Raw genomic sequence first — 15,785 nt, 5'->3', positions numbered from 1 at the left:
TGGGGGATCGAAATTCATGGTATTTCAGTAAATGGGAGCCCCATTTGGGCCCCATTTACTGTCAAATATGACACTGACAAGCGGGAAATTTCGCAGCTGGGCTGGAGATTTTTAGAACCTTCTGGGTTACCTGGAGGAAACTATATAAGCGACGACGAGAACCATGGGGAGTCAGTGAAGTGACATGAGCGACCGGGTGCAGAAGAGGTTGAACACCGTGAGTCGGAAGAGCGAGTTTTCCGCCTGTTATTGTTATTGTTTGTGAAGTTGACGTTAATTTAGAAGTTAGTTTGTTCCTGTTCCGTAGTTAAAGTTATACCGAGGTGAATAAAAGTTGGAAGCAGAAGAAAGAGTTTGATACTCGGCCATCCACGGTAAAATACGATAAAGGAAAAAAGACAAATACATAAAAATGGAAACATATTTCGCCTAAAATATAGCTGCTTCTGGCAAAGCAGCAGAATGCTTCTTAGGAATTGAGTGAACCCAACACGGCTCATTTGTATTTTGTCCGAATTTCACGTGAATGTCAGATACAATGTATTTTGGGAAGCAGATAGTTTGAAATCCAGAGTATCGCAAACGTGGATTACATTCCAACGTGCCGTCCTGCATAATATGTGAGGCTCAGTTATTTCTATTAAGCCTCCTTTCATAGCGCCCAAGTTGATTGATTTATTTTTCGTTTAGAAACAAGGTATTTTTATTTTCCTTCTTAAATTGTTTTCTTGCATATTGTCATGACATCATAGCGATTGCCCTAATGAGATCGTCCTAATAAGCTTTTAGATTTAGATGCAAACATTTAAATAAGGTTAAAAAGGAACAGAATTGGCTACAAAGAAAAGTATGTCAAGTTTAGAGTGCTTCAATACTAAACTTTAGAAGTCGCATTCCCATGGAAAAATTAAAATATTTTTTATATAATTGATAAAAATATAAAAGATTCTAATTTTGACATACCATTTACAAAGTACAGCTTTATCACATTTCTTCACATTACGCAAGAAATATCTTAGCCATAACTCTAGAACAACATTTGAATATATGATACTCAATAGATAGTTAGATGTGCGACTTCCATTTAGGGAATAACTCGACAGTTAGTTTATGTGTGCTTTATACCTATAGGTGTTCTCATGTGAAGAATGGAGGAAAGCTCCGGATTTTTTAAGATGGGCGTATCTCCGAAACTCAGCGTTTCTAGGCTAATCTTAATGGAATCGTTTTCTCGTATTTTTAAACCAAGAAGCTGCTAATACAGCAAAAAATAATAAGACGACAGGGCAACTTTGGCATCAGTTCGACTGGCTTTTCACCTGCCAAACATTGTGTAAATAAATGTTATTTGAAAGATAAATCTGAAGAGCAAACGTTTACAACATGCTAATAGATTTATCCTGCCTAGGAAAAATATATGTGAAAGAAAGTATTTGCAAGGAAACCAGTCAACCTTAAATCATTGAAAATTTGTGGTCAAAAAGCAAAAGCGATTTGTTCGAAAACGACGTATCACTGTTAATAAATCCCTTTATTCAAATAACCCAGACTTCTTTATCTGGAGTCCAAAGCTTAGAACAATTCAAGCGTCTTGACTTCAAAAGTTCAAAAATATGTAAACCGTAAAACTCACCACTCACCAGGGTACCACCAGGGGCAGATCCAGCTCTCAAGTCAAGAGGGGAGGGGTGATGTAGTAGAAATGCAGTCTTTTGTTGTAATAACTCTTATTTTTACATAATTCCACAGAGAACTAGAACTAAATGGCCTTTTTAGAAAGTGAACCATCGATAAGGAAATGTTGGCAGTTTTCTCAAAAAAGTTTTGATTTTAAGAAGTTTTATATTTGAGGGTTTTTTTTTAGTTGCAAAATCGACAAAACATGACCCCCCCGGATCCGCCCTTGCAACTGACAGAAAGAAGAAATCGAAGACCTGGATAGTCCCTAATATTTCCTTTCCGTTTTGACTAGTTTGAAAGTTTTGTCCAGCTTCCTAACAGATTTGATTAAATGCATAACTATATCGTAAATATAATCCAACACATTTCTAGTTTGACTTATTTGAATATTGGCTAAGTCAAAAACTAATTCGAATTTAGGTCAAAAAATTATCAAGTTTGGTTTATTTTTATTACTTTCTTTATTATGGTCAAGCCATTGATCAGTTGGTCACTCTGAACCATTCCATTACAAGTAAGTAGCGCGTGATTCTCTTTGGATTGTTAGTAAGAGGTACTTTGCGCGTGATTCGTTTCGTACTTTATAGGGTCTCCTGCTTATGTATGGTCAATAAATGTACTGAATATGCAAGCGCGCTTTGCGTGAAGATATTGCAGTCATAAATCCGAACAAGTGTTTCAATACCCAATATTTCCAGGCAATTTTCTAAATTATACTGAATTATATCTCGGTATTACCCATTAAACACTTGCAGCACGAGCCAAATTATTGATAATTTAAAGTATTCGCCATCATATTTTTCTATTATCGAGTTGATTACTCAATTGCTTTTATACATTATTGCAAATCTATTATCTCGATCGACCAAATGAGAAATTACCCATTGTTGAATCGTGTTTTATTTGATGATGTAAGTTTAATTCATTTTAAAGCAGTTTATTTTGTTTATATGTTATATCTTAGTATAAACAACCGCCCTACATTCAAGTTTACTCCGAGCTAAAGCACTGGAGCCAATTTTCGATATTCCTGGATGAGCTCGTGTTTAGTTGGTTGTCAAATGAAGTTTTGTAGTTTATTAATTAATAATTTCCCGACGAGCACTTGCATTGGCATTCCAATTCTGGATGACAGGGTCGAGCAATTATAGCACACGGTCGGGTTTATTTTTAGAGTTTTCTCATCCACGGTGGGTTGGCGTTGGCCATCCGACCTGATGGCACCTGTTGTTCGGACGTTATTATTATCGAGCCAGTTCTGCATCGTTATGTGGAAAATATCTCTCTTGTCTACAAAGTTTAAACCTATCAGCCTGTTCAAATTTAATATTTAGCTGCTTCAAAATATATGCAGAATGCATTAAATGACTCGTGCTTTATTACTATAATATGCTTCATTATTGTGGGTTCGAATTCTCGTAAATTTGCAAACAAACTGGCAATTATTTTGATGATGATTTTAGAATTTGCGCTAACTAGCTAATTTCCAATTATTATTGTTCAGTTAAACGACAATAATAAATTAACAATTAGACAACGCGCTTTCAATATGTAAATAAGGAATCACATTTATAATACCTCAAAAACATACAACAAATGCTACTCAATTGTTGTTTCTCCACTTCAAAGTATGTAAACATTTTGCAACGATTTTCACTGAAAGAAATACACTATGAATAAAACTTCCATCTTACAGGAGAGTGGTTAACTAATTTCACTAGAACTTAGAGCCTCTATGCTCTATACAGCATTTTTCTTTATTCAAAAATTAATTAAAGGGCTTATTTTACAGTAATGTCCATATTTTCGATAAACAAACAGATTCATTTTTAGCATGTGATCATAGTTTTGCATCATGTTTGAATTTCATGGTAATGTGCATACATCGGGGATCGGATATAATAGACCCGATTTTAGTGAACTTCTGGTTAAAGTGAACGCTACGGTGGGTACCCTACATTTTTCCTATAAGACTAATACATTTTTGATCCAGTTATGGTGATCCAGCTTATAATAAACTTCCCGATAAAGTGGACAATTTACTCACGTAAGTTATACAACTTCTGTTTATGGTGAACTTTTGCCAGTTTTAACGGGTAATTCCGATAGTTCTCCGCTTTTAACTTCGAATGCAAAATTAATCAGTAGCAAAATAGCCTTGAAGATTCTGCTATGAACATACTTATTCATTCACAATGGAAAAACAAAAACGTAAAACGTTGACACTAAAGAACACGTATGAAATTATTTAACACATATAAAATAGGGACAAGAGAGTGATATTTGTCGTGAAATAAGTTTGCCTGAAACATCCGTGTCCGAAAATTGGAAGAAGAGACAAGATGTTTTATCATTGTAGAATAAGATTAATGTGAATCGCAAAAATGAAAAAAACTATTCATGAAGATGGAAAAACTTGTATAGCTCTTTACTCGAAAAACGAAAGATAATTCCCTCCAGTGGCCCCATTCGTCATGCAAAGTCTTCTAAAATGGGGCGAAAAATTAGCTAAAAAAGATTTTACATGTTCTAAAAGTTTCGCAATTTCAGCAGACTTTCTTTCACTGGACAAAAAATGATTGGTGATGTCTGTCTGCATCAGTTGATCTGAATCTTGTTGAAAATTAACACGATGAAATTCCCATATTGACCATGATCATAAGATACCGACACTCGCACTTTCTTACAATCACGGGAGGTTCCTGAGAAAATTTGAAATGAACTTTGTTACCTTAAAAACAAGTAAGTTTGAATTATTGAATTGAAGTTGAAGCATGTAATTTACATATAATTAAGTAAACGTATTCCATCCAAATGTAACCGAATAAAATACATACACATATTCACAAGAGTGAACTTGACAATTTATTTTAGGTAAAAGGTGGCGTTTAATCTCGCGATTTTGTTAATTTTCTGTGTATTTTATGTGCTTATTATTGTCAATACAGAAACTCGAGATTTTTTTTAAATTATAGTACTTTCAGATTTGCTACGTAAATAGTCTTACAATGGAAAAAACAATTTCAATGTAAACTGTAGTTTGGGGTAGTTAAAATAGTTATTCGAATTTTCCAATTACAGAGCATTATTATTAAACCTAGTTGATTATTATTAAACCTAGTTGAAACATTAGTTGAACTACAAATTAAATTTTGTCATATGACGGCCGAAAAATCTTTTTGGTAATATTTTCCATGCGTTCACGTCTTGTTCTGGTTTAAATCTTGAAATTGGTAGGAATTTACTAGTATATACTCATACATGGTAAAACGCGCTAGTTCTACTTATTCAGTAATTAACAGCTATTCGACTTTGCAGATTTAAATAGTCACTTCCATTCACACGCACGATTTTTTGTCTCCATTTATCATTATTTTTGTACACACTTACCTTGAATAAGCGAATTCGGAAACGCAAAAAGAACGATTAATGCTGGTTTTTTGGATTTTGGATCACCGAAGTCCGCTAACACTCACTACACAACCTGGATTATTTGTATTGTTTAAAGCGAAAGGAAAGTTGTTGAATACCCTGATTTGAGACTCGTTTTGAGTGATTTTTGAGTTTCTAAAAGACTTGTTGAAAGTGAAAGGTCAAAATTCAAAATTTTGACATTCCCGAATAGGCACCAGAGAAGCTAAGCCTGTTGACAGATCAACATTTCTGTCATGTAATAGCAGGCAATGTTGCAGAAAATATTCAAATCAATTAAATAATTATTTAATTTTATTGCTAATTATGTAAGGCGTGGTGTTGTTGAGATAATAATTTCTTGTAGATATTTTTTTGATGCATTTTAAACAACAGTTGTGGTTTACTATGTAAACCATAGTTATCGAAATGAAAATACTCGTTAAAATTAAATTTTATAAATAACATTTTAATAGTCATACCGTTTTTTTTGTAATAGGTTTGTATGAATGGCCAATTAAATAATTAATTCTGATGATTTGCATATTTATTTCAGTAAAAAAACAGTAAGTAGGTATTGAAAAGAGTAGGAATTGAAAGAATTTGTAAAAAGTTAGTAATTTTTTTTATATTCTCAAGAGTCAATGTAGGTTCTACAAGGTGTCTTGTGTTTCTTAAAGGACGTTTCAGTCCAAGTAATTTTAAATGTATTTCTTTAATACATCATATTGCTGTGATTTTTAGTAAACATTATACATAGTGTCCCGTGAGTCTATGGCCATATATTAAAAACGGATTATTTAGTCACATTTAAGTCGAAACTTAATTAAAACTCGGCAAATTTCAATTGTTAAGAAGTTACACAATTGTTAAGAACCAATACTAATTTTAATGGAGCATGGAGAACAAAGTAAAGAACATGTTGAATAAAATAACCTAATATTTTCTCACTAACACACGATTAAAGTTTTGGTTAAAAATTCCCGCGCTGCCTCCCAGCCCAGTCTCACTCTTCTAATAATTGAATAAGTAGCTCTCTGAAGAGTATCTTTTATCTATCGTGTATATGGATGCAACTGCAATCAGAATATTTTGTATTAGCTCACTTCTGGTTCGTGTATCACCAAGAATAAAAGTCGAGCGGAGTCAGATCCGGTGACCTCGGAGGCCAGAGAACTGAACCTTCTCTTCCAATCCGCCGGAGAGCAATGTTGACCATTATTAATAATTACCATCTCGTATGGCTAATATCACCACAATTCGTATCACTTTAGACTGAACTATCGTTGTCACTCCTTTCAAACGCTCATAGATCTTGCCCATCCATTTATTTCAATCTTCTACTATGATTGACTAAGGGTTGTAATCGACTTGTGAGAGCTGTTATTTCAGTATTTATTGATTGGTAAGAAATTTCCGGGTTGATTCTGTTGTATGCGTTCTGAATTGATTCTTCATTAACATAAAGGGCTTTTTAAACAATACAACTGAACATTTTCCCCATATCTTTTCTAGATGTAATTTAATTCTTATCTCATCTATCCAGCCTTATCTTTGAGTATGAATAAGCATGCCACTAGGAGTTTCAACTTTTGGTGATATTTTCCTATTGGACATTTCCATGGAAGATAGCATTTTTCCGTCCACGCTAAAACTCAGTATTGTGAGTTTTTTCGTGACGTGTTTTGATTGCTATGGATTTGGTGCCTTTGGATCTACAGTCCGATTTGATGTAACATCAAAAGTTACCTCATCCATATTTCCCCATTGCTGTTACTGTTAATCTAAGGAATTCTATTATTTAATATTTGTAATTCAGCCAGCATTTTATTGGCTAATGTGGTTTTTGTACGCATACATAACTCAAGTGCTCATAAATCTAAAGCTCTAAAGCGGTGAACCGGTAAAATTTTAAATTCCAATAGCTTTTCGCTTCAAAAATTACCATTTGCCTAGAAATAGATACACCCATGCTTGTTCGTTACCCAATTTTTCACATGTAGGTGCTTCTAGTTCTAGCCATTTTTCAGATTTTTTTCTTGTCTTTACTTTTAATTGTTTATTTTGTTTTACCATTTGCACCCGTTTTCTCCGTTGAAGGTGGGTCATAATGTCTTTCATAATTGATAAAATTTCGTTTAAGTAACCGACCACCGTATGAAAAAAAATATTGTAGATAAATCGGAGATTTTCCCCTTGTCTTGAGATTATTTGCGTCATACGAAACACAGTGGCAGGCAAACGTACGTAAATTTATTCACAAAGATTTAGTGAAAAAGTATATTTTAATGTTACCTTCAGACCATTTTAGGTGCTGCGTCCAGCACCTAAAATTTGAGTCCATTTTTTCTATAGAAAAAGTGCTTCTTAAGGTTCGGAAAATACGGTAAGTGAAACTAGCTGGTTCTTCAATGTACCTACTGGTGTAACCGCATTAAAAATTCTCAAACGACTTTTTCGTACTTAAACCATATTTAACCAAATCTTCATCAGCATCAAAAATAGACTTGGCAAAGACCTAAATAGAAAGCCGAAAGAATTGCCAGTTTTAGGAAATAAAGAGAGCATAAATACACTCCTAAACCCGCAATCAGAACAGAAAATATTTTCTGCGCGTGAGTCTTAAAGTCTTTCTATCTCTTCTCGTATTTTTTTTCTAATAAAACCTGCATTATTAAATAATTTTTATTCCCAATCAGGGTTGTTTTGCATCCATTGTAGTGGCAAAAATATCTAGATGGTATATTTTTTAATTCAGTTTTCGTAACTTGTAATAAATCTGGCACTCGTTTTGAAGAAAGATGAATTCGGATCCTGAGATTTGTTAACAAACATTTTAATTTAGTCCACTATCAATTTAGACCAATGTTGATATTCAAACACAATATTTTCCACTCACTGTTAATTCCTGCCAAAATGCTTTATCTACAGGATCGCCTTTAATCTAAAAATACAATTTTACTACCCACCTGAGCGTTTTAAATTAGAGTGCAGGATTTCGCTTCGTTTCCCACCAAAAAGCTGGAAAGTAAACTCAAACCAATAGAAAATCAATTTGGATTTGGACGTTATGTTTGCTTTTCATCTTTTCGGTTCCAAATCTAAAGATAACTAATCTTTCGAGAGAGAAAAAACGTCTTTAATAGATTGCCAGACGGGCAGACACAATTTGGATTGATTTTCAATTGTATGAACGAAACCATGGAGTGTTCGCTCTATTTATGAATAGCAGCACACTCTCGGTTTGACCCAAAGATGTCCAGATTCCGGATAATTTAGAATTAATGTTATATAAATATTAAAACAGGTAACGTAACTTTAACAACATGAAAATACGTCTTTATAGCGTTGTTTTCTCTTTAAAAATGTATACAAAATGATTCGAATTTGAGGTGGAAAAAGCCTGGTTTTGCTAAAGGAAAACTGGCCAATAATTGAACATTTGCTCTTTTATTACTAGATATTATTGATTTCCTCACGAGAAAAACGTGATATCTCGATAACTGGGCAACGTGCGATAAAACTCGAATGTATGCAAAAATAAAGTTTATGACTGATTGGTGGTATGAATACTATCAAGACGAAAAACACATATTTTATTTTGTTTCTGGCAAATCAGAATAATCTTCGCTTTGACAACGAATATCCATTGATTTTACGCAAAAGTGTGCGCCAAAGGCCAACCATTTCTAGTAAAGAAAATAAAGTTTTGATATTTTTCAGTATATACCGACATTGAAAACGTGAAATAAAGAAATGAATAACGAGTATTTATTTGAGTTCAATTCAAATATTTTATTGTTACTCTTATTCTCCCAACATGTACATATGAAAGTACCTACTGTTAAAAAGTGTTCCGATTTATTTCACTTAAGAATGTGCGTTTAAATGTCGTCAGTAGCCGACATTTAAATGCACATTTAACACACGCCTTAAGCAAGGTACTTAATAGTATACTATGCAGAAAACAACTAGGGCAGATTTGAAAAGTATAGTAACAGTACGTACATACAAAATATGTTTAACAGTGATAAATGCAGGTAACATTTAAATAAAATTCAGCCACTTACCTTTTAGAACGTTGTTTTCGGCATTTTTTGCGGAGATGTTGCAAAATCCACTCACAAAATCCGCAGTTTCATCAACAGCACAAGAAAATGCCTCAAACAATGGCTTAAGCAATACAAACCTCAAACCCCTTAAAAAATATACGGGATAGGCAGATAAAATAACAAAACTTACTCAAAACTTAAAACAAAAGCAACAAAAAAAAAGAATAAACAACACATAATGTGGAAATTGATAACAGCAAAAAATTCTTTATTGAAAACAAAAGCAGTTCATTCTGTGTAGTTAAATCGAGAGAAACTTGTGAACTAACGTGAAAAGTGGTGAATATCCATTAATTGCTAATATCGATAAAATGTGTTTCAATTCTCATAATCACCTTTTCCTCGGTTTAAAAAATACCTTCTAGGCTTGGCTAGAAATATCTTTAAATGTTGCTTTCGCTAACGGTTGCAAAAACTACTTTTATTGCAGATATGATAAAAATGGACGAAATTTTGAATTCTTAGCATGTTCTAAATAGCCATAGAAGCATTTGCAGCCTAATGTTTACAGGGATCTTTAGTCACGAAGTAAGTTATTAACTTGCCTTCCTCCGCATAAGCATGATATAGGTACATACAGGGTGTCCCAAAAGTAATGACACAAAACAAAATGGCGGATTCCTGGGGTGAAAATATGATGATTTAACACAACTTACCTTAATCCAAAAGTTGACGGTTACCGACATACAGGGCGTCAAAGTTACATTTTAATTTCAGTTTTTTATTATTCTACTTTGAACGGAGCTGCATATTTTCACGAAATTTGGTACACAGGGGGTGTTGACGTCCTGTATGTCAGCAACCGTCAACTTTCGGACTAAGGTAAGTTGTGTTAGATCATCATATTTTCACCTCAGGAATCCACCATTTAGTTTTGTGCCATTACTTTTGTGACACCCTGTATATAATTGTTTAAAAATGGCAATAAACTTGTACTGGATGAAAGTTGCAACTCTGATTCTGCGGCTGATAAGTTCTTGCCAGTTTTGGTATATTTTTAAATATACGCGGTTTGAATTGCCTGAAATTGGTGAATATTTTTCGGGCTTTTGGGTCGTCGTGGAACATAATTTTGTGTTTTGTATGCACGAGTGGCTTGCATCTTCATAGGTGTTTGGCTTGGACAAACAGTCATCTCTGAAAATACAAGGTGACTGAGAAACATCAGGACCAAATCCTTTTTCACAATGAAGTTTTTTTCACAGTTTCAATAAATATGCAGTTAATCAAATAGAACATAGTAACTTTTACAGATGAATTCAAAAAATGTCCTTTCACAATTAGAGGTTTTACCATTCGGTCGTCTTGTATCCAAGTCTCCAGCATCTAATGCAAATGTAGGCTGCTGATTTTAATGCAGATGAAGCACTGAAGAATGCGAATAATGATGTTGGCGTCGTAAGAACTGACCATGTTTAGCGAAACTATGCACGACCTAACAATCGAGTCGTCGATGGATTATTTCTAATTAATCCCATACGCCTCTTTCGACATTCCTCAGAGTTGCACCAGAATGACAAATCATTAATATCTTACGTGTGATTATGATACTGCGATGCAATAAAAGTGCGATATCTAAAGTAGGGAAAATGCAATTAACGGACAGATTACATTTACACCAATCACTTTATTGAAATTTATCACAATTATTATAACTGCATTTCGCTATTTTACTAGTGGATTAGGTAAATAATAACAATGAAATAAAGAAATGAATTGAGCAAAAAAGTGTCTAACATGTTATAATATTATACCACCGCATGGACATAACGCACAAAAACAAACCATAATTACATATTTCCAGATAATGCACTCTATAAATACGGACTATAATAATATTTGCAGCTTGACTAATTAATAAATAATACACTCAGTATGTTTACTAGCCACCAATCTAAAAAACCTATGAAATAAATCGTTTTGTTTTCCGAAACATGATAAAATATGATAGTTTTCAACCGTTTTGGGAAACCATACGTCACCTTACTTAATTAACTTAAAAACGTATGTTTTAAATCACTAAGTTGCTACGTTAATGTCGTTAATTTGATCAGGCAATATATGATTTGCTGATAACGGTGACGTGATATTATTTTATGATTAAATAAAAAAAGATCAAAATTACGACACAAAGGTAGCCTATATCCACATTTTAGCCTTATACAATTCATATGAACGATATGTAGTGCTACTACTCAGCTAAACAATCAGCAAGGGTAAAAGAAAACTATTCCGCTTAAGATGAAATGACGACTAAATAAATAACACACAATGACAATTTCTTGATACTTGGATGACTTAAGATCTTAAAGAAAGGCATCTACATATATATTAAACACAGAGAAGTTATATTATCAATCTTTACATACAGACGGTTGACTCGAATTATTTTATACAATAAACATAAGGTGGCCTATTATATCTAATCGCCTAATGATTCTAATAGCAACTTTTATACGTTTCGGTTTAATCATTCCATAAAGTACATATCCCACCATGGCAATCAATAATACCTTTCAATATATTAATAGAATTTCATAAATAAATTTTAAGTTTTTGGTAAATACAAAGTTAAATATAGTTTTGACGTTATGTTACAAACTAGCATTTTAAGGCAAAACTGATTTAAGAAGCCACTTCCCAATATGCACTAGAACGAACCAAAAACAAGTCAGTCCCAAAGCCAACCGGTAAAAACCTGAACATAAAACGTAATTCTAATTGACGTCAGAAAGTTGCAATTTTTATTTTAAGCCTTATAATGAACCAGACGGTTTATTAACGGCTGGAGACAAAAATACTAATACACCGCGCTAAGTGATGGCTCCACTTTTTTTTTCAGTTTTGACTAGGCATTGTATTTTCGGATATTCGATTGCGAATGAATCTCCTTTCATATATGAGCGATTTATCATTCAAAGAAAGAGTATTTTGAACTCTCGAGTAGTTTATGATTAATTATCTAGTAACGCCATCCTTTCAAAAGAAATAAAAATTGCGTAAAACTGGAGATAATTGAACTGTAATTGTTTGTACCTATTTCGATATTGTAACAATTTAGGTTCGGGTCCTTGAAATTTTTCAATACACATCAGTCAAACATATTTAATTCAAAGAAAGTGATTGAATGCCGTTAGATTTCTCAAGTTCAAAACATCTTTCATTATCCAAATACCGATTAAGGTTTAATTGACACTTTCCGAGAATACTCTTATCAACTGTAGTGGTCTGAGATACTGTACTGTGGTTTCAAGAAGGCATAATAGGAAGTGATTTTTTTTAATCTGTTTCAAACTACAGATTGTTAAATAAAAAAAATGTTGCAATCAAAAATAATTCTAGAAAGACAAATATCCGGGAAAAAGTCAGAAGATAAGATTTATTTGAATATTAAAAAGTTAATGTTTCGAACTTTTTATTGAACAGTGAGTTTAGTCAAATCAATCAAACCATAAATATCATATCTGTAATGCAGCATAAAAAGTGTCTGTAAGACGAAATTGCACTATAGTTTGATATAAGGTCGAATAAACAACATCTAATTATCGAATTGGAAAATTGTAAAACAGCCGAGGAAAACATATGTGTATGCAACAATTCAATTCAATTCAAAAGAATAAATACTTCAAAATGTTTGATACCTAATTACTTTTTCACACGTTTCGATAACGTTAAGAAAGGTTGCCAAAAAGGTCCCTTAAAGGTGCTTTTCATCAGCTATTTTACTGACCTAACACTTGCAATGTGCAGGATAGAAAATCGTTAATTTTAAGACTGCGCGCGACTATAATTGGAATTCTTTCGCATGCCTCAAGGTAGACCTCGTACAATGAACTGAAAAAATAATAAAAATAACGCTGATTCTCCCACCTGAGAATACCACAAGTATTATGCCAATAAATTCGTACTAGTGAACAGTAATATCTGACTGTTTTCCCTTATATAAATGTCCTGATGTCGAGTGAGTTTGCAATTCCCACATTAGATGAAGTATTTTAGTCGCAGATTTAAACCAACTTATTGTTGCTTACGCAAATTGAACAATGCTACAAGAGCAATTTTGTCTTACAAATTTAAAATAAAATAGTAGCACTCACTAAATAAAATGAATTTTTCAACAGTGCGAAATACCTTGTATACAATTATTTTTTAAAGCTATGTTTTCATCATCTGAATTTTTTGAGACCTAAGACCTTGTCATTCTTAAGACACAAATAAATCAACATCTGAGCCAACTATCAACTAGCAATAAAAACTAAAATATAATTATAATTTGACTAGGACTTACATAGTTCATAGTACAAAGGAAGGTTTCTTTGGATTTAATGCTGGCTATTTGGTAAAATGACTGGATCGTGTAAGTATAACTAAGAGCAAGTGTTTTAAATCAAGCAAGATATTTCAAAATCGAAAATCTATTAGCTTCAGTTTACCAGTTATTCGACCGCAATAAAAAAATTTGTTCTTCAGATATTAATCAACAATATAATAGTGGTTAAAAAAATGTATATACTGTGCTTAAGTTCAAAGTTTTTCTTAGATCTCGCAAAGATCTTGAAAGTTTGCTTAGATAAAAAAATATTTTAAATAATAGATACATAAAATTATTTACACGAATATTCAATTGTGGTGGTAAAATGTAGTCTGAGTACACAAGCTGTAACAAAGCAATATCAATAAATAGCAAGCATTAAAATCCCACATATTTGAATAAATGTGCTAGATGACTTACGGAAGGTAATATATCAAAGTTGAACTGAGATTCAACTAGAAAACCGATGTACTTTTGGCAAATGCATTTTTGATGTACATACCTATTGAGTAAATAAGTATAAGGCAGTCTAGCTATACGTCTTTATGCCATACCAGTTTACAGAAGACTTAAACCTCACTGTAGATCTAATGAATCACCTAGTGTAGGAATTGTTTCATTTTCAAACAAGATAAAAGAAAATAATTTAATATCCAATTTAAGCTCTCAAAAGAAGCTTATGGCTTTTGCAATAACTTCGCTAAGGCGTCCTACTTTTTCGTCGGATTGCTTGAATCCACTATTCAAGCAATGCAACAAATAAGGCTAGAGTTCTGCACTTTACATGATTAACTTTTTGCTTGCCCTATTTAATGTAAATAGTGCTAATTCTCTATAATACAATATTTACATTTAAACTAATAAATAAAATTATTTTAAATTATAATACACTAAAAACCTCCATCACATGATATAATAACCATCCTTGTTGCTTCATTGAGCTCTTAAAACTCAGATCATTGTGGGTATGTTCTAACTGGAAAAAAATAATTCTTTTAGATTTGTGTAATTATCTCGAATGTCAACGTTTTAATTAATTTTTTATGTAACATTTAGAGCACCACGCTTTCTACTTGTTAAGTTTCATGTTATTTATCATAAAAGTGTAATAAAACTACATCAGCATAGGCAAACAATATTATCTCGCAACTGGTCAGATAAGGAATTTTTAATGTAAAACAAAGTCGAACAATTTACTACTTAGAGCTATTATTTGGAAATTTGCCGAAGTTCTACAGAAGTTCTATATGTATAAACTCAGAATCCCCAAATAACCGGTAATTGAGCTTCAGTGCACATGACAATTGTTTCAAAATTATTTATCTAAAAGTAATGACGAGAATTAAAATCAATTATTTTGAACTCTTCTATGATAAGAATATATTAGAGTACCAAGATGATGACTTGGCTAAATTATTCTTTGAACGTTTAACTGCTACTGAACGCGAAACAATAATAATGTAAGCAATAATTCGAATTGAATGAAAACAACCAACTAAATCACATTGTCGGAAGACGTCTTTAGCAGCGCAGAAACAGCTTGACGAATCTCATCGCTAAGTAATCAGAAACAACGTTCAACACAAGACAACGTTCTTTTACAAGTTAACCATAAACTCGTTCTTAATTTATAGTGCTCACAATTTGAAAAATGTGAAGTACCTCCATATATGTATGTAAAACTAATACATAAATACAGGTAATAAAATTTATACTTTTCACAGAACAAGAACAGCCCTAGTGAAACACTTCACTCAAAGGATTATACTTAATAGATATTTGTAATTTGAGATTCGCTTTTCAATGGTAGAATTATAATCACCCTTAGGACGTGCTATTAGAAATGCGGAACAACATTGGAAAGTTATAATTTTTGGAAGCAGCGGCATGATCTACAATTAAACTTGCACCACACAACTTTCACCAAGTGGTAAAAAGTTGTTGCACAAGTAGCCAAATTAATAATCTAATAATCATAATTAATAATAGTATTTCCATTATTTGAACTACGTTTCTACATTCGAAAATACTGCCAAAAGGTGACGAAAATTTTTAGAGAAATCATTTTTTCACATAAAAAATGTTTCCTATTTTTTTGTTGCTTTATTCCACAGAAAAATTATGCAGTTTTTCACCTTGACATGCCGTTTCTATAAGTGTATTCAAGCGTAATTATAGTAAGAAGTCGTTTGTATTGGGGTAACTAAAAATTAAGGCCAATGTCCTAATAAAATTATTAGTTGCACATTTAGTTGGTGGGTGGCAAGGTA

The 15,785-nt window shown here is 32.6% G+C and overlaps 1 protein-coding gene and 1 long non-coding RNA gene across 2 annotated transcripts in view; both read right to left on the bottom strand.

Annotated features, from left to right (window-relative positions):
* Positions 1-5,422, bottom strand: part of LOC125505799 — a 15,776-nt gene extending 10,354 nt beyond the window's left edge. The window contains exon 1 of the long non-coding RNA XR_007282422.1: positions 5,071-5,422. This is a non-coding gene — a long non-coding RNA (uncharacterized LOC125505799). The remainder of the gene's footprint in view (positions 1-5,070) is intronic.
* A 5,388-nt stretch (positions 5,423-10,810) lies between these two features.
* The window catches only part of LOC109538063 (cAMP-dependent protein kinase catalytic subunit 1), an 11,787-nt gene continuing 6,812 nt past the window's right edge, over positions 10,811-15,785 (bottom strand). The window contains exon 2 of the mRNA XM_019905110.2: positions 10,811-14,491. The gene's annotated coding sequence lies outside the window, so the exon portion shown is untranslated. The remainder of the gene's footprint in view (positions 14,492-15,785) is intronic.

Source organism: Dendroctonus ponderosae, unplaced genomic scaffold, assembly GCF_020466585.1.
Source record: "Dendroctonus ponderosae isolate FM_Combo_2020 unplaced genomic scaffold, Dpon_F_20191213v2 Dpon_F_20191213_1, whole genome shotgun sequence".
Classification (NCBI taxonomy): Eukaryota; Metazoa; Arthropoda; class Insecta; order Coleoptera; family Curculionidae; genus Dendroctonus; species Dendroctonus ponderosae.
Note: the sequence above shows the minus strand (reverse complement) of the source record. Positions and strands in the feature narration are given on the sequence as shown.